Here is a 15,966-nt window from a genome sequence, read left to right on the forward strand (position 1 = left end):
CCAAATTTACATCTCTACATTATTAACATACTGATTTACTTTTCCACTTGAATATCGAATATAGATAGCATAAATTACAACATATGCAAAACTAAATTCCTGATCTTGCTCAAACCCTGTGCCACATGTAGTATTCCCCATCTCAATTGATTTCAAGTCCATCTTGCATTTGCTCAAAACAACAACTTTGGAATCATCCTGAATCACCCTTGATTCATCCCCTCTTCCAGCTTTTACCCAATGTGGCAGCAATTCTCATGGATCGTACTTTATCAATATATCCAAAATACAAACACTTGTCATCAATTCCATAGCTACTGTGTTTGAATAAGCCACAATCATAACTTATCTAATTCAACATAGTAATCTCTCTCTCTACCTTTGTTTCTGTGATGCCTCCATCTCTGATTCTGATTATTCAGCCTCTCTCTTATAAGGACCCTCTTGTTAATATGCTGGACTTACTAGGATAATATAAGATAATATTCCCATCTCAAGATCCTTAACCACATAAGCTAAAATGTTCACATTTTCTTGTGATTAGGATATGGACATCTTTAGGGGAAGAGCACGATTCTTTCTACCACAGTCACCTAGATTTGTTATTAGCCCAATGCTTGAAAATGGACCAGAAAGAGAATAGCTGTGTTGGGTCAAGAGAGAATCCTCCAGGGATCTGTCATGTTTCTGCATGTCTTATAAAGGAAGGCACTGAAAACCCTTTGTTCTGGATTGTTTTGAAGAATGTTTATATAGGAAACAGCTGATACCTTGATTTTGAAACCTCTGAACTTTAAAACTAATAATATTTTTTTTGTTGTTTAAAGTCATCATATTAGTGATAATTTGCTATAGTACCAATAGGAAGCTAGTGCAGTAATATTCAGAAAGGAGGTAATACTGTCAACCAGATTTTGAGAACTCCCTGTCTGCCCCCTATATATTGAATATCTAACTAAATATGGCTCATAACAATCTACACACACTACAAACAGCACATTTCCAACCTCATCACCTAAAGCAAGCTCAGCAGATGCATATTTATTTTAGCCATGTCACAGGCCAATGTGGGTTGAGGACTGAGGTCTCTGCTCCATGCATTCATTCAAAGATACAGGCTTGTCTATCTAGTGATTTTCAAATGTATTGTATCTAGCCTCATAAATGGAAACTACTGAAGAGTGTCCATGGAATATTTTATGTAAGGTTTGGAAGTTATATATAAAATTTCTGGTCACGTTGTATTACCCATCATAGTGTCACATGATCCCACCTATCTGCTAGGTTATTAGAAAATATAGTTTAGAATTATTACTAGATAAGAAAGGAAGAACTTGGGTATTGCTGAATGTTAGCGCTCTTTGCCTACAGCCAAGCGTTTTGCTAAGTAATTCATATATATTATCTTCTTTAAATCAAACTACAAACATTTGAAGCAAGGTATGACTTGTATTTCTATTTTACAGTGGAGTACTCTCTGAGAAATACATAACTTATTCTACGAAAAATAAGTAACATTTCCAAATGTTCATAGCCGATCCAATAGAGTGCCAAGGTTGCAATCCAGACAGTATAACATCAGAGTTGCAAAGACTGAGTTTAGAAAGACTTTCTTTTGTGTTTTAAAAGTTAATAGTTATTGTAAATAGAGTCTACTCTATACCCTATATGTTCCATTGTAAATAGTATAGTGCAAATGATATACATTCCACTACCACCCTAAATTCAACTGAGTCCTTTAGTGATTCTGTATGCCTGCTTTGTCATTCCACATATTTGGTCTGTTGGGAGTTGGTGATACTGTATTGCCCAGAGGCCTTTTTTCCTCACCCCCTTTTTCAACTAATAACACTGGATCTCAATAGATATCATCTATGTTATTTCATCACCCTTTGTGAGTCACTCCTGAACCCAGTAACTGGTTATTTTTATTAGCAAAGGACTCTCCAAGCCTTCATTGAAGATTATGTGTCCAAGTTTGTTTATTTTCTTTATGCAATTTAGTGACATAGGAGGAGACCTCCATCATTTGTGTGATAAGTACAAGTATGTGTTTTTTCCAAGACAAAAATCAACCAACTGAAACCAAAAATAAATAAGTAAATAACCTAAGAGTTAAACTACCTTATAAACATATCAAACTCATTAAGCCAGAATGAATTATAACTAAATTACATAATGGAGCTTATTATAATTTAGGTGAAGGGAACTTCTATTATCTCTTACAAATTTAAGGGGCTACAAATTTGGAGGACTCTTAAAGGGCACATTTTCACCAGGATATTCTGTCCTTATGTCCAAGTTGGGGTTTTGTAACTTTCCTATGTGGCCTCACAATACCAAAGAATTCTCGTTTCTTAGCATTTATCACACTGGATTATAATTTTGTTTACTTCTTTGTATATTACAATTACCTGGTAAATTTCAGAAGGACAGGGGCCATGGGTCTTCTGTTTATTTCAGTATCTCCAGCATACTAATAACTGACAGATTTACATGTCCAATAAATATTTCTTGTTTAAGTGAATTCATGGAAGAGTCACATAAATATCCCTGGACTGCACTCAAAAATTTTACAGTAAATTTAAGGAAACAATTTTGAAAGATGATGTCTCTTTTCTTAAATACAGTGCAAATCATCAGAGTGTCATGTTTATTCAGTGTTTAATATGTATAAGGTGTTCTGTTGGAAGGTTATGGCCAATGAAATACATGTAACTTGACAAAGAAAATATAGCTATACTGGAAAACAAGGAAGGAATCCAGAATCAGCCACACCAGGTATTATAATTCTTCTGTTGGTAGTTTAAAAAAGCATCCAACTCACTGTGAGTTGAAATCTGTCCCTTGACCATTAATTCTAGAATGTGTTCTAAGTTTATCTTTTATTAGAGAATATAGGTTGTATTTATTTAGTTTACCAGATTGTACTTCACTATTCTGAAGTATAGGACACTTTTTCCTTGGAAAGTGTCCTAAATCTATTGACATACTCCATGATCTGTCCAGATTTCAGTTTTGATGGATGATAACCCCCCAAGTCTACTTAGTTGATTTATATGTGTGGATCATGAAGTAACATAAGTACCCTGATGTCTTCTCTTCACTGCAGATCTTCCTCCATCCTTCCCAAATAACCTCATCTTCCCATTTACAAAAATGCTTAAGTCCTTATAGAAAATTTAAAAAAGAAAAAAAAAAAGAAATATCAGTCTCATTTAATTTATAATCCAGATGGGAGATGATAAAAATACTACGGAAGTATAATGTATAATCATAATATACACATGTTTTGTTGAATATTAATTGAGCCTGGTGATCAGAGACATGAAAGGAAAAAAACTTTGAGTGAGTTGACTATTGAGGAAAAAAGGAATGATCCTAAGTGTAGAATAAGAAATAGCAGTTCAAGAGAATCAATGGAAATAATGAAGCTATCCAGAAAAGCGTGTTTTCCAAAATTTAGTACTAATAAACAACCATTATATATATGCCAAGAACTTATAACTATCATAATTGATAAAAGAAAGACCTTTTCTTTACCTCTTCCCAACCCCTAAAAGAAAGGAGAAGAATAATTTGGGGTCCAGTTAGTTCTCCACCCATATTTAAAAGATGTCATGTATATCTAAGTTGCCAAATAATTTTCACTCAGTAATGTAGTTTGAGTGTCCTTTTGGATGAACAGCATGGAATTGTTGCACTGCCTTGCCTGTTAGAAAATCTGTGGGATAAGGGGAGTATATGTGTGTGCAAGTCAGTTATCTGAGGAGAAACCCCTTTGAATACTTTTTATTCATACCATAGACAGCAAAGTTAACCTCTTGCTTTCATGAGACATTTGCTTTTGCAGATCTATTCTAGGTATAATTGAAATCATACCTTTTCTAACATCATACTTAAGGTGGTAGAAAAATTCCTCCTAACTCTTGAAAATACATAAGAAGCAATTTAAAATACTTTAAAAATTGAAGAATAACAAATACGAATTTTAAATATTATTCTCTTGTTTTTAACACATATCTTCCCATTACTTCATTCTTAAAAGCAATTAAACCTGTGAGTGCAAGGCAATAATGGAAAGTTCATCCCTAAATCATCTCATTTTAATAAAGTTGTCAAACTCAATTTTCATAGGTCAGAATATTGCTTCAGTTAAAAAAGATCTGGTGAGAGATTTGTATGTTCATGACATGCATTTCGTAAGTCACAAAGTTCTTCAGTAAGAGGTTTTACCCATTAAATCAGTAATTTTGAGAATAAATGGAAATATTTAAACTTGTTCAAAGCTTTTTTCAAATCAAGTGAGTGTTAGAGGATAAAACTAGCTCCAGACCTGACTTGATTCCATAAAATTAATTCTTCTCAATGGATATTTATTTATATACATTGCATCTGGAAGTGTGAAAATAAAATGTTTGTATGGTACTAAGACAGTCTTACAGTGTACTTTGTCATCAGTATTATGATCATCATCTTTGTATTATTAAGGGTGTTTCTTCTTACTCTTGGAATAATCACAAATTTTTCTGGAAGCTTGCCCTCCAAGAAATTTGCTATGGTGATAATCAAATTTAGACTGGATGCATATAGTTAACTTCTCCCATTTTCACGCCTCCTGTTTATATTTAAACATCTTCTGAAAGTAACTTAAATGTGTTTTTGGCAGAGACATCTACAGCTAGCATTTGGACAATATGGAAACCAGGGCAAGCCTGTATGTGGGGCTAAAGTGATACAGGTGGAGTCAAGGTAAATAGACTCTATGAGTATATATGACTTAATGTGTACTTGGTCATGAGCAATTCCCTGAAGTTCCTTTTTTTTTTTTTTGATGTGGACCATTTTTTTGAGTCTTTATTGAATTTGTTACAATACTGCTTCTGTTTTATGTTTTCTTGTTTTTCTGGCTTCAAGACATGTGGGATCTTAGCTCCCTGATCAGGGATCGAACCAGCACCCCCTGCATTAGAAGGCAAAGTCTTAACAACTGGACCACCAGGGAAGTCCCTCACTAAAGTTCTTGAGCTTCAGTTTCCCTATGTGTAAAAAGGAAATGTAAATAAATAAATAAATAAATATTTGTTTGGGTTTCAAATGAGATAATGAAAACAAAAATGCTACGCTATGTTATAAACTTTATTGAATGTATATGAGGATTTCAAAAGAGGTAAAATGACGACCCATTAATTCAAGTAAATGTGCTATCTCTGATATGCTGACTTTGAAAGCAGAGAGAAAAAATTTAAATAGGAACAGCTCAATATAAGACAGACCTTAGAGACAACCTACCCTTATTTTACAAGTAAAGAAAAAGACCACAACAGGTAAGATATTTGCACAAGGTCACAGAACCCTGGGGCGGGGCATAACTGCATTTAAAAGCCCTTGACCAGAGCCTGAGCCATGATATTCCAGTTTAGAATCATAAATGACTTACTAGCAAAAAAAACCTACATAATTTGTTCAATGTTTTAATTAACATATTACATTTTCACTTTTTTTTTACTACACTGGCTTGACATAAATTTTGCTTCTGTGCTGATAACTGTTTTATGTGATCTTTTTGTGAATTAAGCCATTTGAAGCCTGCATTTTTACCATTTGTGGGTTTCTAAGTTCTTCTTGTAGTCAAAAATCAATGTTTTAGTAATTATAATGTCTAAACTTCCTCCTCTTTGATCAGGAGATGTATAAAAGAAATGGAGTCTTATTCTTGTAATTTAGCAATGGAGCAAGTGAAAGTTTAGTCAGGAAATGCGTAATGAACTGATGATATACAGAAACGAAACTAGAACACATTAATGATCTGCTAAGACATTATTCTTTTAAGCTCCCCTCCTTATTATAGAATATGTCCTAGGCTTTTATTTATGGCAGTGAAGCACATTCAAGAAGAAATAAGACATTGTTTTGAAGTGTAAGCAATGTATTTTACAGTGTATTTGATGAGCTCATTTTAAATTTTTAACAAAAATTGTCTTAGAATAACACTGTAACTCTATATCTTTTTTTAAATTCATTTAGTGGATATCTGTTATGTGCTTTGGGCCACACAAGGGCTGAAGACAAAATGATGATGAGCCAGAGGTGGCTCCAGTTCATAGAGCAAGCAGTCTTACAGACAAATCATGATGTGAATTAATTATAAGCCACATTCATGGATTTCAATTGTATCCCCAGAACCACAGGAAGGGGTTGAAGTGTTCTTTCTCTTCCAGGACTTCAGGTAAGTTTCTCCACATCTTTTATGACTGATTCTCCACTCCTTAAGCCTAGAGTACATTTGCCCTTCTCTGTGCTGACATGCACATAGACTAGCTAACAAAACATATTGAAATGTGTCTGGAACACTTGGAGAGATACTAAGTTGTGCTTGTTGCTATAAAAGAATCATGGAAAATAAGAAGCTTTTTATTTTTTTTTATTGGTTTTAATTTCCCTCTTCCAGTTATACTTTCCATCTACCATCACCCCAAAAAAGGGAAATACGGATCTAATTTAGTCAGAGTTTTAGGTTTTGAAGTCTTAGAGTTCCCTTTGTGTCAAGAGAAGACTGAACATGTTTTTTAAATTAATTTTTGCCCTAATATCTTAAGTCAGTTATACAAATTCAAATGCCAACTGCATTTAGGTAAGTAAACCAAATAGGTAAATTTGGTCAGATTTAAGAAATGAATCAACAGCTTAAATAATTAACTGTAAAATATATTTGGGGGGGGCTTCCCTGGTGGCGCAGTGGTTGAGAGTCCGCCTGCCGATGCAGGGGACGCGGGTTCGTGACCCGGTCCGGGAAGATCCCATATGCCGCGGAACGGCTGGGCCCGTGAGCCATGGCCGCTGAGCCTGCGCGTCCAGAGCCTGTGCTCTGCAACGGGAGAGGCCCGTGTACTGCCAAAATAAATAAATAAATAAATATATTTGGGGGAATACTTGGAGATTTTGAATATAGCCTCAGTATTAGACGATATTAATGAATTATTGCTAAATTTTAGGTGTAATAATGAAATCATAGCTATACAGAAAAAATTCTTTTAGTTTTTTTAGAAAAGCACACTGAAGCACTTAGAGATGAATAGCATGATATCTGCATTTTACTTCAAAACATTTTGTCAACAAAGGTAACTAAGGATAAAAAAGAAAGAAATAAAGATGTTAGGCACTGTGATTAACTGAAGAGAAGTCTTATAAATTAGGATACTCAGCACTCTTCGCATGAAGAAATGTAGGCCCAGCGTTGGCCAGATGTTTAATTTTTCAGAAGAAGCTATAAATCCAGATTTTTATATGAAACCATCTGCATTTTAAATGTTGGCACTTAATTAATCAATCTTTAAACATTCTTTATTCCAAACAAAACAGTCTTAAGACCCTTAAGAGAGTTTGGGGGAACCTCTAGCCTCAGCTCATACACAAATGTGGGAGAAATGGGTTCTGGGATTTGGAAAGTGAGGAGGTAAAAGCAACTGTCCAAGGAGAGGTGTTGAATGAATCCCTCTAAACTGGGACGCAGACTTGAAATGTTCAAGTAGTACATGCTCAAGACATGATCCCATAGAGAGATATGTTTCAGAAAGATGTTAATTTCAAGCCCTCTTTTCTCAAGAATCCTTATGGGTGGATACAAATATCAACCTATGTCTGTCCACTTTGGGATTGTATATGACCCCTAAGACCTTTGCCTGAATTTGGTAGTAGAAGTTTTTCAACAACTTCACCGAGTTTTATACTCCTCCGGTGGGATAAAGTATAGAATGAATTAAATTTCATTAAGTGGCATAAAAAAATGTGGCATTTATTAAAAGCATTTTGTTGTGTGATGCTCATAACAGAAAGGCAGGAGAGAAGCAGTAAGATAGTCCTGATGGAGTTCCATATTTCAGTTCCACTTTTTCTCAAAGCCAGTTTTTAATTGTCTTGATTGGCTTAAATAAATTCTAACCCAATATTTTCATTTCTAAGAAGTTAAAATATATAGAGGACTAAAGGCATGAGATTATAGATTCAGGGGCAGAGGGTGGGTTTGGGCTTAGAAAGAGGTTTTTTTTTTTCATATGTATATTTATTTACTTTAAATGCAGAAAAAAATAAGGTATGTTTAAATGCCTATAGGAAAGATTCAATAGTAAAGAGGGAATTGTAGTGAATCAAACTAAATCTGTTAACATTCATTCTTAATTATGTAACTTACAAATAAGAAATGACTTAGATTTACAGTAATAATAGCTTATCTTTAATATATAGGGCTGTTTTATCAAAGTAATAATAAAAGAAAACATATTTTCCAAAAAAAATGACTCTAAGTGTTCAAAATGAGGAATTTAAAGATTTGTTAACAACAAAGAACATATAATTTTAAATAGTAATCTTGACATTCAGTGTCTTTTCCTTCGATCTTTAAATTATTTTAAGTTCTTTATGTAAGCAAAGTAATATGCTACTGAAATTACAATCTAATTTTATTGCAATTAGTAGTGTATTACATATTAAATCTAATTTAACCAATTTCCTCAAATTCGCTTATTAAAAGTTTTGGGGGATTTATTTTTAGCTTATCTTAATCTTTAGATAAAAAACAAACACACACTAAAATTTTATTTAGCATGCTCTGCATGTGATCCTGACACCCTTAACTGATGTTAAATTCACTAGAAATTTGGACACATTAGGAACCATGGTAATGTCACGGTATTATTCTAAGGGGGAACTGAGCCATGTAAATAGCCTAAGTTAGGTTGAGTAGTTGGCAAAATCATCAATTTTTATTCCCAGTAAAATTCTGGTAAAACCCAATAACTTTACATTCTCACAAAATGGATTTATGTTAGGAAATAAATACTACTTTGTATACTGACTATGAGGCTCAGGCTAACACTATAATAGAAAATAATCTCTATTTTGAAGACACCTCAGATAACAGAAGATAATTAGCCTCATTGGAAGTTTTTTGTGGAATTCTTGTAAAGCAGGTGACCAGCATAAATGGCTCTTTCTATTCTCTTAAAGTCATTTGGGCACTTTAATTTCCCACCTGGAAATTATGTTTTTAGAATATTACTATGTCTTATCCCTTTATTTGCTTAGCTATGTTAAGCGACTATTTTAGATTTAAAATATGTCATTACTAAAGAAAGTGATTCACATGGAATTTCATTAGCAAGTAGGAGCATAATAAGATCCCATTTATTTTTATTATTATTATTTAATAAAATTTGTCTTGGCCTTTTTATTTCCTTTTGGACAAAGAGAGATTTTACAGAAAGTAGATCTATTATATTTACTATATTTTAGTTAAGAGTCTATGGAAAGAGAATAAAGGTGAATTGTGTTTGTTACTATACTTGTTTTCTATGCACTTTCAACTGAAAGACATCCATTTATTAATTTAAATATGTACCTTATATTCTTTTAATAGTAGGTAAGTAAATGCTCAAACTTAATTTTTTAAATGTGTTACAAACAAACTTCTATTATGTTGATGGAATATACTAGATGCTACTTTTTAAATTTAAAATAAATCTAAGTACCTCTTATGCGTATATTGGCCAATTTGTAATTATGATCTCCATGATGAGATTCTTCCAGGAAATGAGAGATACATTATAATTTAAACGGAGCTGTAGATCTGGTTGATTTTAATTTGTGACCTAGAGGTCAATATTTACTGGGTGTAATAACCCTCCACTAATGGGGAAATTCGAGGCACATTTGTATAATGAGAAATCATAACTAGTTATGGTTCAGGATGATGATTTTTCTCTTTGCCTTTCTGATCTGCTGTGATTCTGCCTTCATTTTATAGACTTCATACCTCTAGCATTTAAGACATATCTTTATTAAGCAAAGTTATAAAGCTAGTCTTTGATTTATAATAAAGTTTATAATGCCCACTATATTCAATGCAGGGTTACTTTTATATGCTTGCTATTTTTAAATGTATGTTTTTATTATCTTCTCATAACTCTTCTATTAGTATTTGCCTACTACTTTTTTCCTCAGGATTGTCTTTTAGATAATCAGACTTTCCTAGTTTTACTTATTTCTTTTACTAAATTAAAATGCATATTTTCTAGATGGAAGAAAATAGGAGCAGAGCTGTCCTCATACAAAACTTTTTATTGCACATCAGGACAAAAATAAAATTTATTACAGGATTAGAAACTAGCATCTCCAAGTTAAATGAGAATTACATGTAGTGAAATGATGTAAAATCTGATCTTTATTCATCATTACCTGAATCAGTATTTAACCTTGAATGTAGAATAATGCAAATCAAAATATAGTCAAAACTAAAAAGTGAATGAAAAAGATTTTATTGTGTAGAAATGCTTTACTCATGAAAAACAACAATAATAAAGATAAGGATAATACACTTTTGAGCAATTATACTGTTACTTGGTAGATAATTACTCTTTATGCGATTATCATGCGGTCCCTTTGTTATTCTTTGTTAACTACCAGGTGAGATAGATACTGTAATTATACCCATGTAAAAATGAGAAATCTGAGATTTAAAAAGATTAATTGGGTCAAAGTCACTATTAAGTCAATTTAAGTCTTTGTGGCTTCAAATCCCATGCTCTATAAACCACTTTTCTTTGAACTGTTTTTTTTTGACCATCTGTTTCAGACTTACTGAATCAGAATGTCTGGCTGTGGCACATAATAATCTGCATTTTAATGTCAGCACTAGAATTCACTTTTCCTACATATGGAAGCCTGCAGAAGACAAGACGTACCAGTAAATAATTAATTCTGAGTATACTTTACTTCAAACAATGTACTAATGAACAGGATTGTAGACAGCCCAACAGTAGAGTGGAGATAAACTGCCTGTTTTGGTAGAAAACTGCCTATTTTCAATGATAAATAAAATGGTGAAGCCTTTTGACAGTACTTTTGTTGAATTTTGCCTCTTCTGATTCAGAATGAGTTCTCCATAACCTTAAAATGTGTATTTGGGCACTCTTTTATTTATACCTCTGTCAACAATCTGGGTGAGGAAATGTTGGAAGGAAGAATAGCATGTGCTACAAAAATCCACCCCATTCACAGTTACATGGAACGTTCCCTCAGTGTCCTTTAAGGAGATTTGTAGGTACCACTCTTGCTTTTAAATATATCACAGAGAGTTTGCAGTCATAATTAGAATTTCATTAATATCATCACTGCTTTCCTGGGTTTTAAACAGCTATAACAGGTGAAACAAATATGTTTACTTAAGGTCTTTGATATTTACATAAAACAATTTTTGTTCACCACTTAGTATTAAAAACAAACCCAGAAAAATGATCTATTTGGGGGGGGGAATTTAAAAGAAATTAAAATCTGAGTATATCAAAGGAGGAATTTAGATGTTGAGTGTTTGAAATATGGATGAAAGAAATATTAAATCTGTGTCAGGATTTTAAATAGCTTCAGAGAAATTGTTGAATTTTGGCTTATTGGAATCCTGAGAAAATATTCATATTGTAAGGTAATACTTGGTAATTTATGGTAGCTTCAATATAAGTGGCTTTTCTAAGGGTGAAAATTACACATTAAAAACACAACAAATACAAAATCAAAAAATTGAGGTTACAAAAAATAATTTCAGTCTTGTGAGTCATACTTAAAATAACAGGCTATTCCCTATCTACCTACCTATAATGGCAATTGACTACTTCGCACTGACTGAAAAGGCTTCAGCCAAAGTAAATAATCCTTTCAGAAAAGACTAATTTGCTCAGCTTCTCAAGTCTTGCAGAAGAACCAGCACTAAAACAAAAACAAAATATTCTTGTATTTTGATATTACAAGAATAAAAGAGGTTCATTGTAGAATAGGTAAAGAAAATATAAGCAAAAGGAAAAAAAATAAAAATTACCTATAGCCCACCAAATAGATGTGAACATCATTACTTGGTGTATATTTATTCTCCCCTTTTCCCCCTACCCTCCAGGATTGAAATCATAGTGATATTTGATAAATTCTATCCTTCACTTTACAGTCTGTCTCATATCTTGCCATGTCATAAAATAGTCTTGTGTAACTCTATTTTTAATAGCATTATTCTACTCTCCAATGGAGATTTTTAGAAAAACAATAGTAATAAAATAGCTTATTGTTGAACATAACAACCACAGGTCATATGGAGTGAGCACTGGGTGAGTTAATAAATCTTAAGTACAGTGACAGGAACATGAAATAGCTCAATAAATATTAGGTGTTATGAAGACAATGATAATCATGTGATATCTTCCTAGAAGTAGAATTTCTGAGTCAAAGATAATGCATCATTGTTAGAACTTTTGATGCCTGTCAAGAAATTTCCCAGATTTTCCCAAAAGAGTACACAGATAGCTATCATATATCTACATATGATATCTGTGTGTGTATATGTGTATATATATATGTGTGTGTGTGTGTGTATTTTTTTTTCTCAGATCCAGAGTTCACAATCAAGTTTGACATGGAAATTATCAAAATTTATTTCAGAAGTTAAAAAACGAATACTCCTGGCACAGAACCTAGCTAAGTTTCTTGCTTACTTCTTTATGTGTTATTTCAACTTGTTTATATCTCTGTGATGGTAAGCAATACAGGTAATCTTTGGATAGTTTTTTGTCTTATCCTCTACATCCATGCTAAGTAGCACATGTTATTATAACTTTATGAGCTGTCTCAATTGAAACGTAAAAATAGCATATCAGTGTTGTCTTAATATTCATATTTAGTATATTTTTGAGATAAACACTTGCTTCTTTTTTTAAGCTGCTTATCTTTAGAAATGTTTCTACTAGATGCTTGTTTCTGTTTTTTACTAATATATTAAATCTTTCTCTGCAGTATGTTTTGCACCTTTTTTCATAGTTTGTTACTTTACTTATCCTGATATTTTTCCCTTTCATTTCTTCTTCAAAGAAATTGTGTATGGTATGAATGTGTGTGTGTGTGTGTGTGTGTGTGTGTGTGTGTGTTCAGTCAAATCTATAGGTCTATAAATTTATTAAATTTTTGTTTCCACAGTTGACATAAAATGAACATTTAAAAATTTTAATTAGATATGTGTAGAGCATTAAATTATTATGAATTTGAAACTCAAAAACATTATCTTCTAACAGCCTTCAAACCTGATTTGGCTTCCCTATTAAGCTCCATAATTTCTGCAGTAACTCTAAATTAATACGTATCACACACATAATAAATGTCAGACATTCTGATAAGTAATTTGTATGAATTCTTTACTTCATTATCATAAGGAATAAGTATTCTATTAATTGCTTGTTTTTCAAATTAGGCATATAAAGTTTAAGTAGTACCCAGTTCCACAGATCTAGAGTTGGCAAGACTAGGTCTTCTTGCCCTCCTAACTGATCTACAAGATGACCTCTTCTACACTACAGCACCCTGACACATTGGGAAACCAACATAAAAGTAGTAAAAGGTGAAGAAAGGGTGTAAGTACCAGGACTGTGGAGTTGGAAGAAGTCTTTGAGATAGTTTGGCTCAAATGTTTCACTTTCTCCATGAGTGGACTGAGGTGAGGACCAGAGTGATTAAATATCTTGCCTGATATGTCATCTAGATAAGGATTCCAAGAATTTAAATTAGGTTTATTGCATGTAGATATAAGATATATTGGGTTGAAGTTTTTGAATCTGGAATTAAAATATCTGGATATATTTAAAGTAATTGTATGACAATCTCTAGTTTTATTCTTTATGTTTATATACTTTTAATGTTAAAAATTGGCATTTTATCAATATTTGCTCAGGAATCTCTGTTACTGGCTCCTTTAAGGAAAGATACAAATAAGCTATCTAATATCTAAGATGATTATTAGCTTTATTAAGCATAGAAAATGATCGAGATATTTGTTTGCTGTATATTGTTACCTATACCTATGCTCTATGCTGTGCAATATATTTGTTCACATCTTTTCCCTCTGGCATTAGGTTTGTAAATAATATTAATACAAACATTTTCCATAGATAACTCTTACTTCCAGATAGCTTAGTGCATGCACACACAGTAGCAGGTTTATTTTTCTTTCTTCTTTTAGAATCAGTACCATGGCTGTCAGCAGAGCCTACTGGAGGCTTTAAGAGCATTCATTGCTTTTCAGAGCTGGAGGCAGAGAGAAAATATCAGCAAGGTCCTCAGCAGAACCGTTATTCTATATCTTTTTTATATACCTTGGTTCTCATATATATATGTACTTGTATAATATATACAAGTACAATAAAAGATGTACTTGTATATAAGTGCCCTCACGTAAATTTTTTTAAATCACATTCATTCATTCTATAAGAAGAAGGACTCAAGTCTTCATGAAGCTAGAACATTAAAAAGGTACAACATGCTAAATGAAAGCAAAAGAGCTATGGACATTTAAAAAATGTATACACTTAATTGTATTTTTATGGCAATTCTTCACAATGAACATTTTTACTTCAAGTCAAAAGTAGGTGTGGAAAAGTCTGCAGAAGTTCCCTTTTCCTCTTCTTTGTTTTAAGTGAATGTGTCAAGAAGAATAACTAAGAGAGGGAATTTGAGGAGTTAATATGGCAATTTGATCAACAGGCATTATGCCAAAATAGCACTTTGTGTGAACAACTGAAGAAGAACCAATAAACTCAAACAACGGGGACAGCTGAAAGCCAAGGAAGGTAGAAATTTTATTTTGGAACATATAAACATGACATTGTTACTGGAGGAGCAGCAAGCCTAGCTGATTATGCTTTTGTGCAATCAGTAGATGTGGTGGTTTAATTTGAAGTAAAAGCACAAAGTCAGCCTGAGGTTAGCAGAGTGGATTTTAGGCTCTCTCCCAAGTTCTAATACTATGAATAAATGGTGTGTGCCAAGTGGGAGAAACAGCAAGGATAATGCCTTTAATAGACAGAAAAAAATATGTTTTTGAGATCACCTTCCCATGGAGAAAACGATCATTATTGGGGAGTGTCCATCTAAAACTACGATTCAAGATTAAATTTATGTAAAGTCTCTGAAGAAGGGGGAATTTATTTCTAAGGTCTCCAGCCTCCTCTGTGTAATTCTAAATGCCCTAAGGTGCTATACACTTGAATAAAAAAGAACATTTTTGTCACAGACAATTTGATACAGTTAATATGAGGTACCTAAGAGATGCGAAGGACAACTCAAAATAGAAAAAAGCAAGTATAAACTCAGGAGACATCCCCAACCTTACTTCAAGCTTGTGTCTCACGCCATCTCTCAGAGCCTCCTTATTCCCTCCTGATGAGTAAAGACCATGGGAAGAGAATATTTTTTTTTGCATAATTATTCAAACCCTGGAAGAATAACTGTTAACAAAATATTAAGAAATATGTGTAGCTTTTTTTACTATTTTAGTGTGAAGAATTTTGATGTTAGAAGTACTTTCACAAAAGCTAGTAACGTAAGAAGAGAAAAATGCAACATTAACTATTGTAGCCTTTTTTTAGATAAACTAGGTAAAATATTTGCTGTATATGTTGGAGGGCTTATATCCTTTATATAACAAAAGTGTTTATAACTTAACATAAGCAGGAACCCAACAGCAAGTAAGAAACAAAAATGCACAGCTAATTTTTTTTTTTTTTACCAAAAGAGAAAGGTAAATGAAGACTTATGGGTAATTAAAATAAGATGTTTCAAGTTAAGCACATTTTTAAACATGAGATTTTTTTAAACATCAGATTGCCAACTCTGAAAGAACCTTTAAAAACAAGACGTAGTGTTGATAAAAAAATCAAGTTTATAGGACAATATTAATAGCTCTCAGTAAATATGAAAATATCTCAATTATAAAAGATCACACAATTATAAGTATACATGTTTGAAATTCAAATTTGTAACCTATTTCTATCTATTTACCTAATGATCAGGATGGGTAAACATCATACTCTATGTTGACAATATTTACACCAAAATAATCAGTACACACTACAAATTAGGATCTCTCTCTCTCTCCTTCATCTA

This window comes from Delphinus delphis, chromosome 5 (assembly GCF_949987515.2).
Source record: "Delphinus delphis chromosome 5, mDelDel1.2, whole genome shotgun sequence".
Taxonomy (NCBI): domain Eukaryota; kingdom Metazoa; phylum Chordata; class Mammalia; order Artiodactyla; family Delphinidae; genus Delphinus; species Delphinus delphis.